The sequence below is a fragment of the Salmo trutta genome, chromosome 28 (genome assembly GCF_901001165.1).
Source record: "Salmo trutta chromosome 28, fSalTru1.1, whole genome shotgun sequence".
In the NCBI taxonomy this organism is placed as follows: domain Eukaryota; kingdom Metazoa; phylum Chordata; class Actinopteri; order Salmoniformes; family Salmonidae; genus Salmo; species Salmo trutta.
Genome location: NC_042984.1, coordinates 43,898,880 through 43,920,069, shown reverse-complemented (window position 1 = coordinate 43,920,069; position 21,190 = coordinate 43,898,880). Strand labels below are relative to the sequence as shown.

The following is a 21,190-nucleotide window of genomic DNA, read 5'->3' as shown; positions in this document are numbered from 1 at the left end:
CGGGACAGTCAATTTTGCATTTCTGCAGTGTTTTTGAGCATGCCAAATTCGTGATGTTGAGATCCATTGAAACATATTGCAAATGCGCATCCGTGCACATGGTGACCCGAAATGGGTTACCAGGATTCATTTTTTAGAAGGGTTTTAAATGCCTTTAGGGGGGTGAAAGGGGTCCACGGTTGGGTAGGGAGCACCTTCCATCAGTGCCCATCCAGTATGGGGCGCCCCTAGTCATTTTGGACATTTTTCAAAAAATTGCTAAGAAATGACCGTCCCACTTCTCTCATGTCACCATCAAGCCATGGAGAGGAACCACAGTCACTGTCCGGCCATACCGAGATCATCGGGACAGTCAATTATGCATTTCTGCAGTATTTTTGAGCATGCCTAAATTCGTGATGCTAAATGCCCATTGAATCATATTGCAAACGTAACGCGCAATATTGCAAACGTAACGCTCATTTGCAATATGATTCAACAGCAAAAAATATCACCAAAGTTGACATGATGAAATCAACACAATGAGCGATGGAGAGGAACCACAGTCACTGCACAGCCATCCCCAGTTCATCGGGCCAGTCAATTATGCATTCTGAGCATGTCAAATTCGTTAAAAATGTTAAAAGCAACAGAGTCCCACTTCTCCCTCATCATACATGACAAGTAGACCATCTGCATTGATTCATGGCTTAACATAGGGCTATATATCATTTGGGCAGTATAAATGCCATTTGGACCATGGTTCACTGACTTTTGGGTTTGGAAACCGACTTCCTATGATCGTACATGGCAAATTGAAAAAACATCCTGATTTGGCACATTCAATACTTTCATACATGTATAATTGACAAAAAAAGAATTGGACATTTCATTTGCACATTTCTAATGGCATTTGGCAAAAAAAAGAAAAAAATATGTCACTTTTGACTTCCTATGAAATCGTATTCCAAATGCACAAAACATATGCCTTATGCACAAGCAAAAACAACCCAAAAAATGATATCAATAAAATATGTCAAAAGTATGTCCATACAGCTCTTATACATCTGTAATCTGTAATTGACATAAAAATCGAAAACATTTCGAAAAACGGTCCAGAAACCACTTTTTAAGGGGTTGAAAAGTTTTCAAAAAATATGTCATTTTTTCTAAATTTGACTCTTGGGTCTTGAATTGTGTTACATTTGCAATATAAAAATTCACTGCGGAGAGCTCTAGCCATCTATTGGATATTTGCTGTAATTTGGCACATTCAATACTTTCATAATTGACAAAAAAAAGCATTGGACATGTCATTTTGCAAAAAAAAAGAAAAAAAAGTCACTTTTTTCCTATGAAATCATATTCAAAATGCACAAAACATATGCCTTGTGCACAAGCAAAAGCAACCCAAAAAACGATGTCAATAAAAAACGTCATAAGCATGTTCATACAGCTCTTATACATGTGTAATTCACATAAAAATATTTTTTTTTTCAAAAAACGGTCCAGAAACCACTTTAAGGGGTGATAAGTTTTCAAAAAAAATATTATTTTATCAAAATCTGACCCTTGGGTGTAGACTTGGGTATCATTTGCTGTATGAAAATCCACAGTGGAGCGCGCTCGCCATCTAAAGGAAATTTGGGGTGTTACAATTGGCAATTCCCATCGGAAAATTGCCATATGATTGGCACGGAGATGGACCGCTTTCGGTGGTATTTACAATCGTGTGTATGATTCGTGCTATGCCAATATGTTCCCATGTTATTTTGTCCAAATCAGGGGGGTTTTCCCTTACTACTTTTTAGCTCATTTGTGTCTACTTAGAATGTTAGCTAACATTTCCCCTAACCCTAACCTTAACCTTTTAACCTAAATCCTAACCTTAATCCTAACCTTAACCCTAACCGCTAGAGCTAACGTTAGTCAGCAAGCTAACGTTAACCACAGCAAATTGTAATTCGTAACAAATCATTTGGTTTTGGAAATTCGTAACATATTGTATGTTTTTAAACTTCATAACATATCATGTAAAATATCATCCACAAATGAACATAGAGTGCCTTGCAAAAGTATTCATCACCCTTGGTGTTTTTCCTATTTTGTTGCATTACAACCTGTAATTTAAATTGATTTTTATTTGGATTTTATCTAATGGACATACACAAAATAGTCCAAATTGGTGAAGTGAAATGAAAAAAATAAATAGTTTCAAAAAATGTAAATAAAACTGAAAAGTGGTGCATGCATATGTATTCACCCCCTTTGCTATGAAGCCCCTAAATAAGATCTGGTGCAACCAATTACCTTCAGAAGTCACATAATGAGTTAGATTGCACACAGGTGGACTTTTTAAGTGTCACATAATCTCAGTATATATACACTTGTTCTGAAAGACCCCAGAGTCTGCAACACCACTAAGCAAGGGGCACCACCAAACAAGTGGCACAATGAAGATGAAGGAGCTCTCTAAACAGGTCAAGGATAAAGTTTTGGAGAAGTACAGATCAGGGGTGAGTTATAAAAAAATATCCGAAACTTTGAACATCCCATGGAACACCATTAAATCCATTATAAAAAAATGGAAAGAATATGGCACCACAACAAACCTGCCAAGAGAGGGCCGCCCACCAGAACTCACGGACCAGGCAAGGAAGGCATTAATCAGAGAGGCAACAAAGAGACCAAAGATAACCCTGAAGGAGCTGCAAAGCTCCACAGCAGATATTGGAGTATCTGTCCATAGGACCACTTTAAGCTGTACACTCCAGAGAGCTGGCCTTTACAGAAGAGTGGCCAGAAAAAAGCCATTGTTTAAACTTCTTAGGGATGGGGGCAGTATTTTCACGTCCGGGTGAAAAACGTGCCCAGAGTAAACTGCCTGGTACTCAGACCCAGAAGGTAGGATATGCATATTATTAGTAGATTTGGATAGAAAACACTCTGAAGTTTCTAAAACTGTTTGAATGATGTCTGTGAGTATAACAGAACTCATATGGCAGGCAAAAACCTGAGAAAAATCCAAGCAGGAAGTGAAAAGTCTAAGAATTGTAGTTCTTCTTTTGATTCTCTATCGAAGCTACAGTGTCTGTGGGGGACGTTGCACTTCCTAAGGCTTCCATAGGCTGTCTAAAGCCTTCAGAAAGTGGTTTGAGCATTTTACTGTCACTGGGCAGATAATAGGAGCTCATTCACTGAGTGGTCTGCCTGGCAACAAAGGGATTGGATATGCGCGGTCACGCCAGCACGCCGTTCCTTCTTTTTCTTCTTGAATGAATATGCTATTGTCCGGTTGGAATATTATCACAATTTTACGTTAAAATAAAGATATATTTTATAAAGATTAAATAAAGATTGATTTTAAACAGCGTTTCACATGCTTCTAAGTACGGTAAAGGAACATTTTGACTTTTCGTCTCTCGTAACGCGTGAGCGCGTTATGTCTTTGGATAAGTAATCTGTACGCACAAACAAAACGGAGGTATTTGTACATAAATATGGATTATTTCGAACAAAAACAACTTATTGTGGAAGTAGCAGTCCTGGGAGTGCATTCTGATGAAGATCAGCAAAGGTAAGAGAATATTTCTAATACTAATTCTGAGTTTAGGTTTGCCCCGAACTTGGCGGGTGTCTGAATAGCTCACCGTGATGGCTGAGCTATGTACTCAGAATATTGAAAAATGTGCTTTCTCCGAAAAGCTATTTTAACTTCCCTGGGCTTATGTGACTATTTTACACCATTTTAAAGACAAGACTCTCGTTAATCTAACCACATTGTCCGATTTCAAAAAGGCTTTAACGCAAAAGCAAAACATTAGATTATGTCAGGAGAGTACCCTGCCAAAAATTATCACACAGCCATTTTCAAAGCAAGCATATATGTCACAAAAAACAAAACCACAGCTAAATGCAGCACTAACCTTTGATGATCTTCATCAGATGACACACCTAGGACATTATGTTATACAATATATGCATGTTTTGTTCAATCAAGTTCATATTCATATCAAAAACCAGCTTTTTACATTAGCATGTGCCGTTCAGAACTAGCTTCCCACCGAACACTTCCGGTGAATTTACTAAATTACTCACGATAAACGTTCACAAAAAACATAACAATTATTTTAAGAATTATAGATACAGAACTCCTTTATGCAATCGAGGTGTCCGATTTTAAAATAGCTTTTCGGTGAAAGCACATTTTGCAATATTCTGAGTAGATAGCTCGCCATCACAGGCTAGCTATTTTGACACCCACCAAGTTTGACCCTCACCAAACTCAGATTTACTATAATAAAAATTGGATTACCTTTGCTGTTCTTCGTCCGAATGCACTCCCAGGACTTCTACTTCAATAACAAATGTTGGTTTGGTTCAAAATAATTCATAGTTATATCCAAATAGCGGCATTTTGCGTTCAAGACACTATCTGAAGGGTGACGAAGGGTTACGCGCCCAACGCGTTTCGTGACAAAAAAATTCTAAATATTCCATTACCGTACTTCGAAGCATGTCAACTGATGTTTAAAATCAATTTTTATGCTATTTTTCTCGTAAAAAAGCGATAATATTCCAACCGGGAGTTGTTGTTTTCGTTTAAAGACGAAAGAATAAAAACATGGTGTCGCCTCGTGCACGCGCCTCCAGTCTCTGTTCTCTGATCGACCACCATCCAAATGCGCTAGTGTTTTTCAGCCAGGGCCTGCAAAGACATCATTCAGCTTTTTGCCGCCTTCTGAGAGCCTATGGGAGTCGTAGGAAGTATCACGTTACAGCAGAGATCCTTAGTTTTCAATAAAGAGAGTGTAGAAGGCCAAGAAATGGTCAGAGAGGGCACTTCCTGTAAGGAATCTTCTCAGGTTTTTGCCTGCCATATGAGTTCTGTTATACTCACAGACACCATTCAAACAGTTTTAGAAACTTTTGAGTGTTTTCTATCCAAAGCTAATAGTTATATGCATATTCTAGTTTCTGGGCAGGAGTAATAATCAGATTAAATCGGGTACGTTTTTTATCCGGCCGTGAAAATACTGCCCCCTATCCATAACAGGTTAACTGTTGAATATTTTATCAACGTTTATGATGAGTATTTCTGTAAATTGATGTGGCTCTCTGCAAAATCACCAGAAGTTTTGGTGGCAAAATATTTTCTGAACATCACGCGCCAATGTAAAATGGGGTTTTTGGATATAAATATGAACTTTATCAAACAGAACATGCATGTATTGTGTAACATTGAGTCCTGGGAGTGTCATCTGAGGAAGATCATCAAAGGTTAGTGATTAATTTTAGCTGTATTTCTGGTTTTTGTGACACCTCTCCTTGCTTGGAAAATGGCTGTTTGGCTTTTCTTGTTTAGGTGGTGTCCTAACATTAGATTAACGAGAATCCTATCTTTAAAATGATATATAATACTTGTATGTGTGAGAAATTTTAATTATGAGATTTTTGTTGTTTTGAATTTGGCGCTCTGCTATTTCACTGGCTGTTGTCAAATCGATCCCGCTAATGGAATCCGCGCGTTAAGGTGTCTCTAAGAGGTTTAAAGAAAAAAATACGCAAACACGTTAGGTGTTCGCCAAAAGGCATGTGGGAGACGCCCCAAACAAGAATGTACTCTGGTCAGATGAGACAAAAATGTAGCTTTTTGGCCATCAAGGAAAATGCTATATCTAGCGCAAACCCAACACCTCTCATCACCCTAAGAACACCATCCCCACAGTGAAGCGTGGTGGTGGCAGCATCATGCTTTGTGGATGTTTTTCATCGGCAGGGACTGGGAAACTGGTCAGAATTGAAGGAATGATGGATGGCGCTAAACACAAGGAAATTCTTGAGGGAAACCTGTTTCATTCTTCCAGAGTTTTGAGACTGGGACGCGGAGGTTTACCTTCGAGCAGGACAATGACCCTAAGCATACTGCTAAAGCAACCCTCAAGTGGTTTAAGGGGAAACATTTAAATGTCTTGGAATGGCCTACTCAAAGCCTAGACCTCAATCCAATTGAGAATCTCTGGTATGACTTAAAGATTGCTGTATACCAGAAGAACCTATCCAACTTGAAGGAGCTGGAGCAGTTTTGCCTTGAAGAATGGGTAAAAATCCCAGTGGCTAGATGTGCCAAGCTTAAAGAGACATACCCCAAGAGACTTGCGGCTGTAATTGCTGCAAAAGGTGGCTCTACAAAGTATTAACTTTGGGTGGGTGAATAGTTCTGCACGCTCAAGTTTTCCGTTTTTTTGTCTTATTTCTTGTTTGTTTCACAATAAAAAATATTTTTCATCTTCAAAGTGGTAGGCATGTTGTGTAAATGAAATGATACAAATTCCCCCAAAAAATAATTTTAATTCCAGGTTGTAAAGGTAACAAAATAGGAAAAATGCCAAGGGGGGTGAATACTTTTGCAAGGCACTGTATGTTTATTTGTGTATAATATTTAACAAATTACAATTGTTATGATATGTTATGAAGTTTAAAAACATACAATATGTTACGAATTTCCAAAACAACATGTATACCATACATCATACTAAATAGGGTGTCTCAGATTTATGCACAGAATAATACATAATGCTCTTGAGACCAAGTTGAGTGGAAACAAGCAAAACAGGGGAGCGAACTGATCATTCTTCACTATATCAAAAGTCTCTATGTAAGATGGTGACGGAGAAGAAGGCAGACGTTTTACGTGCCCCCAACCGATTGTGGTTTTTTGATTGTTTATTTGCATTGTTTGTAACTTATTTTGTACATAGTGTTGCCGCTACCGTCTCTTATGACCAAAAATAACTTTTGGACATCAGGACTGCGATTACTCACCACGGACTGGCAGAATCCTTTTTTTTCCTTTAATGAGTCTGACGAGGCCGACGCGATCGATATACTGCTTTCTCGGGAACAGGCCCAGATCCCCGCGATTTGCGTGAAGAAGAGGCGGAGAAAAAGGGTCCGGAGGGCAGGCTGCGAATTCGTAGGCGATCAACAACAGAAAAACACGTCCTTCCATTCTGCTAGCAAACATGCAATCTTTGGACAATAAAATAGATGACCTACGTGGAAGATTAAACTACCAACGGGACATTCAAAACATTAATATCTTATGCTTCACGGAGACGTGGCTGAACGACGACACTATCAACATACAGCTGGCTGGTTATATGATGCACCGGCAGGATAGAACAGCGGCATCTGGTAAGACAAGGGGCGGCGGACTATGCATTTTTGTAAATAACAGCTGGTGCACGATATCTAAGGAAGTCCCGAGCTATTGCTCGCCTGAGGTAGAGTATCTCATTATAAACTGTAGACTACACTACCTACTTAGAGAGTTTTCATCTGTATTTTTCATAGCTGTTTACATACCACCACATGCAGGTGGCACTAAGACAGCATTGAATGAGCTGTATTCCGCCATCAAACAAGAAAACGCTCACCCAGAGGTGGCGTTCCTTTTAGCAGGGAAACTTAAATCCGTTTTACCAAATTTCTATCAGCATGATAAATATGCAACCAGAGGGAAAAAAACTCTGGACCACCATTACTCCACACATAGAGACGCATACAAAGCTCTCCCTCGCCCTCCATTTGGCAAATCTGACCATAATTCTATCCTCCTAATTCCTGCTTACAAGAAAAAATTAAAGCAGGAAGCACCAGTGACTCGGGCTATAAAAAAAGTGGTCAGATGAAGCAGATGCTAAGCTACAGGACTGTTTTGCTAGCACAGACTGGAATATGTTCCGAGATTCCTCCGATGGCATTGAGGAGTACACCACATCAGTAATTGGCTTCATCAAAAAGTGCATCAATGATGTCGTCCCCACAGTGACTGTACGTACATATTCCAACCAGAAGCCATGGATTACAGGCAACATCTGCACTGAGGTAAAGGCTAGAGCTACCGCTTTCAAGGAGCGGGACTCTAACCCGGAAGCTTATGTCTGTAGTCATGAAGTGCTTCGAAAGGCTGGTCATGGCTCACATCAACACCATTATCCCAGAAACCCAAGACCCACTAAAATTTGCATACCGCCCCAACAGATCCACAGATGATGCAATCTCTATTGCACCCCACACTGCCCTTTCCCACCTGGACAAAAGGAAAACCTATGTGAGAATAATATTAATTGACTACAGCTCAGCACTCAACACCATTGTGCCCTCAAATCTCATCAATAAGGTAAGGACCTTGGGACTAAACCCCTCCCTCTGCAACTGGATCCTGGACTTCCTGACGGGCCGCCCCTAGGTACTAAGGGTAGGTAACCACACTCGCCATGCCGATCCTCAACACAGCGGCCCCTCAGGTGTGCATGCTCAGTCCCCTCCTGTACTCCCTGGGGCTGCAGTGGAGCAGGTTGAGAGCTTTAAGTTCCTTGGTGTCCACATCACCAACAAACTAACATGGTCCAAGCACACCAAGACAATCATGAAGAGGGCACAACAAAACCTATTCCCCCACATGAGACAGGAAAGATTTGTCATGGGTCCTCAGATCCTCAAAAGGTTCTACAGCTGCACCATCGAGAGCATCCTGACTGGTTGCATCACTGCCTGGTATGGCAACTGCTCGGCCTCCGACCGCAAGGCACTACAGAGGGTAGTGCGAACGGCCCAGTATATCACTGGGGCCAAGCTTCCTGCTATACAGGACCTCTATACCCTAAACATTGTCAAAGACTCCAGCCACCCTAGTCATAGACTGTTCTCTCTGCTACCCCACGGCAAGCAGTAGCGGTACCAGAGTGCCAAGTCTAGGTCCAAGAGGCTTCTGAACACCTTCTGCACCCAAGCCATAAGACTCCTGAACACCTAATCAAATGGCTACCCAGACTATTTGCATTGCCCCCCGCCCCCCCCCCCTTTTACACCGCTGTTACTCTCTGTTGTTATCATCTATGCATAGTCCGTTTAATAACTCTTCCTACATGTACATATTACCTCAACTAACCGGTGCCCCCGCACATTGACTCTGTACCGGTACCCCCCTGAATACAGTTTCACTATTGTTATTTTACTGCTGCTCTTTAATTACTTGTTACTTTTAAGTAAGCATTTCACTATTTTATTCGGCACAGGTGACTAATACAATTTGATTTGAGTTGATCACTTGATGTTGCCACTCGTAAGGTATTTGCTTTCATGACATGTGTGAAGTCATCATTAACGAAACTATAGTTCCTCTCAGTAGAGCATGAGAGAATAGAACAGTACAGGGCAAACATTCAGATAGCTAATGATCATTACAGAGGCCATTTTTCTGTGATGTCAGCCCTTTGCTCCAAGTGGCTGCTCAATCTGGTCTCAGAGCAGTTCATATTTTTCGCTACTTACATCTGGCTCACTACATTTAGTATGATATCTTAGTTTCGTATGGTATGTATTAATTTGTAAATGTACATCATCCATTTCGTATGATATGTTACAAATTACAATTTGTATGATATGTTACAAAATACAATTTGTTTTGGCTACATTTACATTTACATTTAAGTCATTTAGCAGACGCTCTTATCAAGAGCGACTTACAAATTGGTGCATTCACCTTAAGATATCCAGTGGAAAAACCACTTTACAATAGTGCATCTAAATCTTTTTTTGGGGGGGGGTAGAAGGATTACTTTATCCTATCCCAGGTATTCCTTAAAGAGGTGGGGTTTCAGGTGTCTCCGGAAGGTGGTGATTGACTCCGCTGTCCTGGCGTCGTGAGGGAGCTTGTTCCACCATTGGGGTGCCAGAGCAGCGAACAGTTTGGACTGGGCTGAGCGGAAGCTGTGCTTCCTCAGAGGTAGGGAGGCGAGCAGGCCAGAGGTGGATGAACGCAGTGCCCTTGTTTGGGTGTAGGGCCTGATCAGAGCCTGAAGGTACGGAGGTGCCGTTACCCTCACAGCTCCGTAGGCAAGCACCATGGACTTGTAGCGGATGCGAGCTTCAACTGGAAGCCAGTGGAGAGAGCGGAGGAGCGGGGTGACGTGAGAGAACTTGGGAAGGTTGAACACCAGACGGGCTGCGGCGTTCTGGATGAGTTGTAGGGGTTTAATGGCACAGGCAGGGAGCCCAGCCAACAGCGAGTTGCAGTAATCCAGACGGGAGATGACAAGTGCCTGGACTAGGACCTGCGCCGCTTCCTGTGTGAGGCAGGGTCGTACTCTGCGAATGTTGTAGAGCATGAACCTACAGGATCGGGTCACCGCCTTGATGTTAGTGGAGAACGACAGGGTGTTGTCCAGGGTCACGCCAAGGTTCTTAGCACTCTGGGAGGAGGACACAAGGGAGTTGTCAACCGTGATGGCGAGATCATGGAACGGGCAGTCCTTCCCTGGGAGGAGGAGCAGCTCCGTCTTGCCGAGGTTCAGCTTGAGGTGGTGAGCCGTCATCCACACTGATATGTCTGCCAGACATGCAGAGATGCGATTCGCCACCTGGTTATCAGAAGGGGGAAAGGAGAAGATTAATTGTGTGTCGTCTGCATAGCAATGATAGGAGAGACCATGTGACGATATGACCGAGCCAAGTGACTTGGTGTATAGTGAGAATAGGAGAGGGCCTAGAACAGAGCCCTGGGGGACACCAGTGGTGAGAGCACGTGGTGCGGAGACAGATTCTCGCCATGCCACCTGGTAGGAGCGACCTGTCAGGTAGGACGCAATCCAAGCGTGGGCCGCGCCGGAGATGCCCAGCTCGGAGAGGGTGGAGAGGAGGATCTGATGGTTCACGGTATCAAAGGCAGCAGATAGGTCTAGAAGGATGAGAGCAGAGGAGAGAGAGTTAGCTTTAGCAGTGCGGAGAGCCTCCGTGACACAGAGAAGAGCAGTCTCAGTTGAATGCCCAGTCTTGAAACCTGACTGATTAGGATCAAGAAGGTCATTCTGAGAGAGATAGCAGGAGAGCTGGCCAAGGACGGCACGTTCAAGAGTTTTGGAGAGAAAAGAAAGAAGGGATACTGGTCTGTAGTTGTTGATATCGGAGGGATCGAGTGTAGGTTTTTTCAGAAGGGGTGCAACTCTCGCTCTCTTGAAGACGGAAGGGACGTAGCCAGCGGTCAAGGATGAGTTGATGAGCGAGGTGAGGTAGGGGAGAAGGTCTCCGGAAATGGTCTGGAGAAGAGAGGAGGGGATAGGGTCAAGTGGGCAGGTTGTTGGGCGGCCGGCCGTCACGAGACGCAAGATTTCATCTGGAGAGAGAGGGGAGAAAGAGGTTAAAGCACAGGGTAGGGCAGTGTGAGCAGGACCAGCGGTGTCGTTTGGCTTAGCAAACGAGGATCGGATGTCATCAGCCTTCTTTTCAAAATGGTTGACGAAGTCATCCGCAGAGAGAGAGGAGGGGGGGGGAGGGGGGGGAGGATTCAGGAGGGAGGAGAAGGTAGCAAAGAGCTTCCTAGGGTTAGAGGCAGATGCTTGGAATTTAGAGTGGTAGAAAGTGGCTTTAGCAGCAGAGACAGAAGAGGAAAATGTAGAGAGGAGGGCGTGAAAGGATGCCAGGTCCGCAGGGAGGCGAGTTTTCCTCCATTTCCGCTCGGCTGCCCGGAGCCCTGTTCTGTGAGCTCGCAGTGAGTCGTCGAGCCACGGCGCAGGAGTGGAGGACCGAGCCGGCCTGGAGGATAGGGGACAGAGAAAATCGAAGGATGCAGAAAGGGAGGAGAGGAGGGTTGAGGAGGCAGAATCAGGAGATATGTTGGAGAAGGTTTGAGCAGAGGGAAGAGATGATAGGATGGAAGAGGAGAGAGTAGCGGGAGAGAGAGAGCGAAGGTTGGGACGGCGCAATACCATCCGAGTAGGGGCAGAGTGAGAAGTGTTGGATGAGAGCGAGAGGAAAAAGGATACAAGGTAGTGGTCGGAGACTTGGAGGGGAGTTGCAATGAGATTAGTGGAAGAACAGCATCTAGTAAAGATGAGGTCAAGCGTATTGCCTGCCTTGTGAGTAGGGGGGGAAGGTGAGAGGGTGAGGTCAAAGGAGGAGAGGAGTGGAAAGGAGGCAGAGAGGAATGAGTCAAAGGTAGACGTGGGGAGGTTAAAGTCACCCAGAACTGTGAGAGGTGAGCCATCCTCAGGGAAGGAACTTATCAAGGCATCAAGCTCATTGATGAACTCTCCAAGGGAACCTGGAGGGCGATAAATGATAAGGATGTTAAGCTTGAAAGGGCTGGTAACTGTGACAGCATGGAATTCAAATGAGGAGATAGACAGATGGGTCAGGGGAGAAAGAGAGAATGTCCACTTGGGAGAGATGAGGATTCCAGTGCCACCACCCCGCTGGCTCGATGCTCTAGGGGTATGCGAGAACACGTAGGCAGACGAGGAGAGAGCAGTAGGAGTAGCAGTGTTATCTGTGGTAATCCATGTTTCCGTCAGCGCCAGGAAGTCTAGGGACTGGAGGGTAGCATAGGCTGAGATGAACTCAGCCTTGTTGGCCGCAGACCGGCAGTTCCAGAGGCTGCCGGAGACCTGGAACTCCACGTGGGTCGTGCGCGCTGGGACCACCAGGTTAGAGTGGCAGCGGCCACGCGGTGTGAAGCGTTTGTATGGCCTGTGCAGAGGGGAGAGAACAGGGATAGCCAGACACATAGTTGACAAGCTACAGAAGAGGCTACGCTAATGCAAAGGAGATTGGAATGATAAGTGGACTACACGTCTCGAATGTTCAGAAAGTTAAGCTTACGTTGCGAAAATCTTATTGACTAAAATGACGAAAATGCTAGCTAACTAACACAACACTACACTAATCAAGTCGTTCCGTTGTAATGTAATAGTTTCTACAGTGCTGCTAGTCGGTAGAGGTTGGCTATTATACAAAAGTAACTTTGTAGCTAGCTAACATAACACTAATCAAGACGTTCCTTTGTAACGTATTTAGTTTCTACAATGCTGCTCGTCGGTAATAGTTGGCTGGGTATGGAACAATGGCGTCGCGGGGGACGGAAATAGCTGGCTAGCTAACCTAGCTAACCTAGCTAACCTAGCTAACCTAGCTATTACTAAACTACACAATTATCAAGCTATGACAAAGACAGCTATGTAGCTAGCTAACTAACACTACACTAATCAAGTCGTTCCGTTGTAATATAATAGTTTCTACAGTGCTACTAGTCGGTAGCGGTTGGCTAGCTAGCGGTGTTGACTAGCTAGCAGCTAGCAGCCAGCAGTGTTGACTACGTTAGGAGGACGAAAAAATAGCCGGCCTCGATAATTACTCTAATTACTCTAAACTACACAATTATCTTTGATAGCTAAGAAAAAAATTGTTCAGATCAAACAAACCAAACCATTGTAATGTAAAGAAGTGTAATATTACCTGTGGAGCGAAGCGAAGTGCGACTGCTCGCTCCGAACCGGAAGAAGGGCTAATGCTAATGCTAAATTTAGCCAGCTGGCTAACGTTAGCTAGGCTAGGGGTTAGGGTTAAGGTTAGGAGTTAGGTTAAAGGGGAAGGTTTAGGGGAAGAGTTAGCTTAAAGGGTTAAGGTTAGGGTTAGGCGAAAGGTTAGTTAACATGTTAAGTAGTTGCAGAGTAGATAAAAATCAGTAAGTATTTGATGAGATTCGAACACGCAAACTTTGGGTTGCCAGACATTTCCATTATCCTCTAGGGGCTAGGGGGCAGTAATTTCACGGCCGGATGAAAAACGTACCCAAGTTAAACAGGTTACTACTCTGGCCCAGAAAATTGAATATGCATATTATTAGTAGATTTGAATAGAAAACACTTTGAAGTTTCTAAAACTGTTTGAATGGTGTCTGTGAGTATAACAGAACTCATATGGCAGGCAAAAAACCTGACAAAAATTGAATCAGGAAGTGGGAGAATTTAGAAATGTAGTTTTTGTTTAGAATCCCTTAGAAAACTACAGTGACATAGGATTTACGTTACACCTCCTAACTCTTCCATTGGCTGTCAACATTGGGTTTCAACCATCATCTGTTACCGGGCAGATCATTTTGGCTCAGTCAATCACAGGCCAGTCTGAGGAGAGGTGTCTTATGATGCGCGTACACGTGACGTCATCGTCTTTTTATTTTTCCTCTGGGATGAATAGCTATTGCCCGATTGTAAAATTATCGCAATTTTACATTAAAAAATACCCTAAAGGATTGATTGTAAACATCGTTTGACGTGTTTCTACAAACGGTAATGGAACTTTGAACATTTCGTCTATGGATTTGCGTCCACGCCACATGGCATTGTAAAGTGTTCTGGATGGGTCAACAAAACGGACGTATTTGGACATAAATGATGGACTTTGCAGAACAAATGAACATTTCTTGTGGAAGTGGGTGCCCATCCGAGTGCATTCCGTTGAAGATCAGCAAAGGTAAGTAAATATTTCGAACATATTGTTAGAGATTTGTCGACGCCGTGGTTGTAGGCTAACTGTATAGCTTAGCATTGAAGGCTAAGTTCTGTACTCAGAATATTGAACAATGTGCTTTTTCCGTAACGTTATTTTGAAATCTGACAAAGTGGTTGCATAAAGGAGTAGATTATCTCTAATTCTTTAAATAATTGCTATACAATTTTTCAACGTTTATGAGTTTTTCCCTAAATTAAATGTGCCTATTCACCGGATGTTATGGAGAGAAAACATTTTCTGAACGCCACGCGCCAATGTAAAAATTGGGTTTTTGGATATAAATATAAACTTGATCAAACAAAAAATGCATGTATTGTCTAACATGATGTCCTAGGAGTGTCATCTGATGAAGATTGTCAAAGGTTAGTGCTTCATTTTAGCTGTATATCTGGTTTTGTGGTGGCTATTGTGCTTGGAAAATTGCTTTTTTTTCCTTTGCTGAGGTGCTATGCTAAAATAATCTAATGTTTTTCTTTCACCGTAAAGCCTTTTTGAAATAAGACAATGTGATTGGATTAACGAGTTGAGTATCTTTAAAATGCTGTATAATACTTGAATTTTAATTTTGAGATTATTTTGTTTTGAATATCGCGCCGTGCTCACTGGTTGTTGTCCAACCAATCCGTAGCCTCACGCCATCGTTCCGCCACCGTTCCCACCCACCCTCCTTTTGTTTTTGCCTTAAGTAACATTCTGTCTTATGTAACCATGCCAAACGTAACATATCATACTCATTTGAGTGTCCCGGATTTAAATGTCCTATGTTAGATGATTATCTAGCATGCTTCGGGTACTGCTATAATGCAAACTCATTTTGGGAGAATGTAAAAAAAAAATGGATAGTCCTTAACTGGTTTAAAAAATCACTGACGATAGCAGTTGGATTATATTTTTGGAAAACAGGACCAAAAAAAAGCTAGTATTTCTTTGGTTAATTTGCCTTGTTTTCACTGCCAATGGCACATCTCCTACTATTAGAAAGCTTGCATTTGCACCATACGTAATTCGAAATACGTTTTGGCATGGAACTGAATACACTTTGGCATGGTATTAACTCAAGCTTTTATCCCAGTCCAGGATGAAGGTCAATCTTTCTATCTGCAGAATTACTTTCCCCCTCTTCATCTGCTCTTTCATTACTTCCTCCCACTTTCCTCCTATCCAGAGGATAGGATATCCTATCCCAATAGGGGAGCTTGCTACCTCAGATTTGTCCTGTTTAAAATAAAATACAACTATTTTTGTTTTGTTTTCACAGAAATACTACTAGCCGTTTTATGAAGTTGGCTTTAGACATATATGTATATTTTTTACATAGAATTAAGCATAATGATTACGGCTCTAGTTTGCAGGACTCCATGCGAATGGGGGGCAGAGACCGCCTCCTGACCAACCCCAGTCATCCTGACGTACTTTGTGCCCCCGCAGATTTTTGGGGTGCATGACGCCCCTGCTTCCATGCTCCAACCCAGAGCATGAGTCAGAGAATCTGACACCTCACTGGAGAGCAGTCAGGAGAGGAGAAAGAGGGGGGGTGAGAGAAAGATAGGAGCGAGAGAGAGAGAGAGAGAGAGAGAGAGAGAGAGACACACACAGAGACAGACAGAGAGGGAGATCAATAGCTTCTAGAACAAAAGAAGCTAAGGATATGAGAAGCTTGTAGCTTTCAGTGCTTTCACTGTGTATGTTGTTATTAAATCTAACACAGAAATTTGCCCAGAGAGGCCCAAAACAGCCTGCGAGAGACTAAATTACTGCATTAAAAGAACAAACAATACTAAAATACCTTAAATGTTAAATAGAATGGAATGGCATTTGGCGCCACATCCTGTACATTCCCAACCCCTGCCGTTATTCAAAGTAACCTTGCATCATATTGAAAACGGCAGCACACCCCTCATTGGTAAAACACACTTTGCCTTACCAACAGAGCCTTTGTCTGAGAATGGCATACTTACGCCAAACACTACCATGTGTGGTGGGTTGAAACACAACAGGTTATTACATAAGCTCCAAAACAAACAGAGTACAAATCCAAAAATAGTGCAGTCCTTGTTAAATATTTCAGGCACTCAGCAGCTGAGGGGGGGGGGGGGACTTCTCCCTCCAGACGCGGTTGCGAAAACACACTGATGCAGAGGGCCGGTTGAAAGAGAAACCTTCATTTAATGCACTGCCCTATAGATTGGCTCCACAAAGCAAAGCGGATTACTGTCACTAAGACAGCCCCTTAGCTCAGTTTCTTCATATATATACACTACTTCACACCACTTACTTTTGAAGTGCTGTGGTGTATATTGCAGCAGTTCAGCCTCTTCATTGTGGGCCTATGCACGGCTAGTAAGTCACTCTGCATAATAGTGTCTGCTGACTGATTAAAGTGTAAAATACTGGGCTGTATAAGCCATCCTCATGGGACTGAAATTCACTACCAGGATTCCACCTGTTAGTGGTAGTAGTATTATTACTAGTAGTATTAGTAGAAGAAGTAGCAGTAGACGAAGTAGTAATAGTAGTAGTAGCAGCAGCAGTATTAGCAGTAGTTTCAGTAGTAAAACAATCTGATTACTTGACCAAAGAACTAATCCAGAGTATTTGACAAAAGTAAATACTGCAGAGCGGGTTAGGGAGCCACAATAAATAGAGTAAAGTATTTTATTTAAGGGGAATCTCCCCTCGGCTGTCAGTTATTTGGGTTCAAACCTGAGATAGGAAAGGGAGCAAGACTATCATGTTGCATTTTGTCAAGAGAACTCTTCATAGTTAAACAAGATGGTAAAACAATTGAGTTACATGTATTGTGCACTATTCAAGCCTTATGAAGGTCTGTGGGGAAGAACTGTTCACAGATCAATGCATTGTAAATTGGTAGTATTTCATAGTGGAGCTGTTCTACAACATCTTGTAAAAACAACATTATTAAGAAAGCAGTACTTGCAACACACCATCTACTTCAATCGATGATGTGGGAGGCATTGGTTGTTCCCTACAGAGTCTATATTCATTACACACTGACAAACACAGGTTATGGACTCAAATACAGGAGAGATTTGTCTAAAATACACAAAGAAAAAATGTATATGTGTAATATGAAAACCACTGTGACAACAAATGCAAGACATTACTAAGAACATAGCTGACTGAATATTATTGTTCTGTTTTTATATTATTGACGAGCCTTTAAATGTTAATACAAATCAACAGTCAGGACATAATAAGGTACAGCACAATACAATTGGTTGAATTGAATATAATCTGTATGACTCAGTTTAGCTCTTATGACTCTCACCTAATAATCCTGCATCCTTTAACAAATCCCCTCAAGATCCCCACTTCTCTTTACCTCCTCTTCTGAAACACTATTACCCAGAGTCACCATACAGATGGTCATGGTCTGCAGCTTACACCAATTAGGCAGAGCTACTGTCTATACTCCACAGCCTTACCAAGACCTTGATGACTCCCTCCTCATTGACTAGAACATTGCTTATTTACCTCTGACTGAGCAGGCAGGCCTGGTTGTAAATTAGGAAGGGTATTGGCAGTTTCCAGCCATTGGAGCAGCATGTGTCAGTCCTAGAGTCTGTTATTTATGAGTCCTCTGAGCCCTCAGCCCTTGCTGCTGCTGTAGAGATGCTGATTCAGTTTTATTATTGAAGAGGCCCTTCCACTCCTTATTAGATCTTTGATTCTTGGATTAAGGAATTACATTTAGGTTGAGAGTCAGCATCAGCCATGCCACATGAGACAGCCATGCCACATGAGACAGCCATGCCTGATGGTCTCTCTCCCTCTCTCTGAGTCTCTCTCGCTCTCTTTCAGAAATAAACGTATAGATGGACAGACATGGAAAACATTACCCCTCTCTCTGTTTCTTCCACTCATTTCCACTCATTTCCACTCACAAACAAACAAACGCATATGCACGCACACACACACCATTCTGTCCTGATTTGATTTGATATTGATCCTCACTATCTGCCAGGGAGAGATCACCTTTCTATGGGGGTATTCTATCCCATCCTTATATTTCCTCAATGAACAAACAATCCTCCCAGAGAGAGAATTATTTTAAATAGGAGCTAATATTGTGATTCTATGTGTAGGAGCACTGTATGTAAGCATGCACTAATGCCAGGTCTCTCTCGGAAATTAGGTTCTTAACCTCGAGATCTCCTCGTAGAATAAAATAATATCAAAAACTCTGTTTACAGAAAGATGACATAAGAAAAGATGACTCATACAGGATCATTGATATGCAGGACTTATGTCTCTCGTCATACCGGTTTCCAGGAGTGTAGTAGGATTGACCATGCTTAAAATAGACACTAAAAAAGAATATAGGAAGCTCTCCATCTTTAACCATATCTTTGACCATATCCTGTTTGTGCGCAGCTTCAGTAAACTGGAGATCCAAAGCTCTAATGCCAACATCAAGCTGATTTTTGATATTGGTAGCAGCATTGCAGTATTTTGAGGAAGATCATTGTAACGGCCGTCGTAGGAAGTGGACCAAAATGCAGCGGGTACGTGAATGCTCATCTTTATTTTATGACGCACACTATACAAAAACAACAAAACGAAAAAACGAATGACAGCTAAGCCGTAATGCAGGCTAAACATAGCAGTGCACAAACAACCTCCCACAATACCCAAAAACAAACACACCCCTATATATAGGACCTTCAATCAGAGGCAACGAGAAACAGCTGCCTCCAATTGAAGGCCCAAATCCCAATTAACTAAACATAGAACTAAACACCCTAGATCAGACATAGAAATACACAACATAGAACCTAACCAAAAACCCCGGACTAATCTAAACAAACACCCCTCTACAAAACACAAACCAACAAACCCCAAACCACGTAAAACAAACACCCCCTGCCATGTCCTGACCAAACTATAATAACAAATAACCCCTATACTGGTCAGGACGGGACAATCATAAGTGTAGATGAATGTTCAAATTTCACTAAAACATATTCCTATCTGATTAGTGATTTTATTTACATACCTGACTGTCTGTGTACCCTTTGTTCACAGTAAAGCTTTTACTGAATTAAAATGATCCTAAATGGCAAGAGGTTGAAGGAGGTTGAGAAACAGTAAACCTACAGTGCCAATGAAACAAATGAGGGTTGACACACACACACACACATAACAATACAGTCCTGTGCATTTCAGAGAATCCACAATATTAGAATTATTGACTAAAATAAATACTTGGTATTAAAAAATGGCAAATGGTAAGTATTTTAGTAACTTGTTCTATAATAACATTGTTTGTTACTAGAGTTGTATCTAGTAAGGATATATATAAAAAATTCACTTAAACAAAGTTAGTGTTTTGAAAAATATTATCACCAAGCTGTTTGACCATTGGCAGCATAAATAAGAGTGTTGAAAAAAATACATAAATACATACAGTATAAGGCAAAATGAAATTATTATAGTGGAATCTGCAAGTAGAATTTTCCTTGGCGCACGTATATTTTGGTCAATTCATTAGTCTTTCCGTCCAGCCAGTGAGTGATGCGCCTGTCACACGCGCACGCGCGCACACACACAAATACGCGTGCCTCAGCTCTATGCAGGCGCCCACACTGCCATTCTTGTTGAGCGTGATCTTTGTGCATCAAGAACTGGCCTATAGGCAGTGGGGTCATCTTTTGTTATCATAAAGACGTCTTTTTGAGGACGTCTGTCCTCAATCCCAGTAAACTACTGCTGTTGTTCTTTGAGCGCATATGTCGGGATTGTACTATTTGTCGTGGAGTTCAGCTCAAAATAAGTGTCTTTATATGGCATCCATTTCAGGTTTCTTTGAATAGGCCTACTGTGTCTATGCAGAAAAATTACATGGATGTGTAGCCTAATTTATTATACAAGGATGAGCAATTTAGGTGAGATGTCAAAGTGAGAACAAATATTTCCTATATCATTTATTTCATATATTATTTTTGAATAGCCGTACATGTATAGTCCAATCTACACCTCAAGGGTTTTTTCTATCATTATTTGAAATAGTTCGGCATTTGAGAATAGGAAGAGACAGCAAGATACAGGAGAGGTTTTTGAAGTTGGAGAAATCACCAGATAATAAGAATTGATAACTCGTATCTTACCTGTTAATATGCAGGGTCGTCAAGATTCCCTCTAAAGTATCCCCATAAAGCAGGTTTTGTACACATTAAAGTCCACTGTGCGCTTGTACGGATTCTCCTCCCTGTATCACGCTGAAAGAATAGAACAGGAGTGAGTGCAAGCCGCTTGTGCGTGGAGACGGGGCGTCTCGATGGAGCGAGATGCATGCGGCTCGAAACGAATGTGACAGACCACCCTTTCGGATCGCTACGCGAACGAAGGTGAAGTTTTCAGTGTGTAGCCTACAGTGCACTCTGGGTAAAACAGTCTGCCCAACTATCCAACCACTCCTGTTTCCGCTGGTGCTCTGTTTCTCGGGCGAGTGTGATGGCTATCCCATGGGATCCCTGAATGAATTTGGGCACATCTCACGCTCCCCGCTGCGCGTCGCATGACCAATCGGTTAGTTCGATTGATGGGAGCCCTATTTGTCTTTCTCTCATGTTGAAGAGGATTACAATTACGGAAAATATGCTTGGTCATAAATGACAATAATTGTCGCATTTGAATAGCTAAATGGAGGTTAGCTGCTTGGAAATAATTAATAGCCTAATAATTAATATGTTCAAGTCTTGGGAATTGGGACCAGTGCCCATCAATTCACACAATACTTGATGGCTTTTATTCTGTCAATATATCAGAGCGTTGGCGAAGTTAAAAGTGTAAAAGGAATGTCTAATGCCCACCCGTGGAGGTCTGCTGTGGGCGGTCC

General features: G+C 42.2%; 1 protein-coding gene across 2 annotated transcripts in view; it reads right to left on the bottom strand.

Annotated features, from left to right (window-relative positions):
• Nucleotides 1-20,807, bottom strand: part of LOC115166311 (poly(rC)-binding protein 4) — a 67,799-nt gene extending 46,992 nt beyond the window's left edge. For both annotated transcript variants that reach the window (XM_029720213.1, XM_029720214.1), the window contains exon 1: nucleotides 20,460-20,807. The gene's annotated coding sequence lies outside the window, so the exon portion shown is untranslated. The remainder of the gene's footprint in view (nucleotides 1-20,459) is intronic.
• Nucleotides 20,808-21,190: the final 383 nt, after the last annotated feature.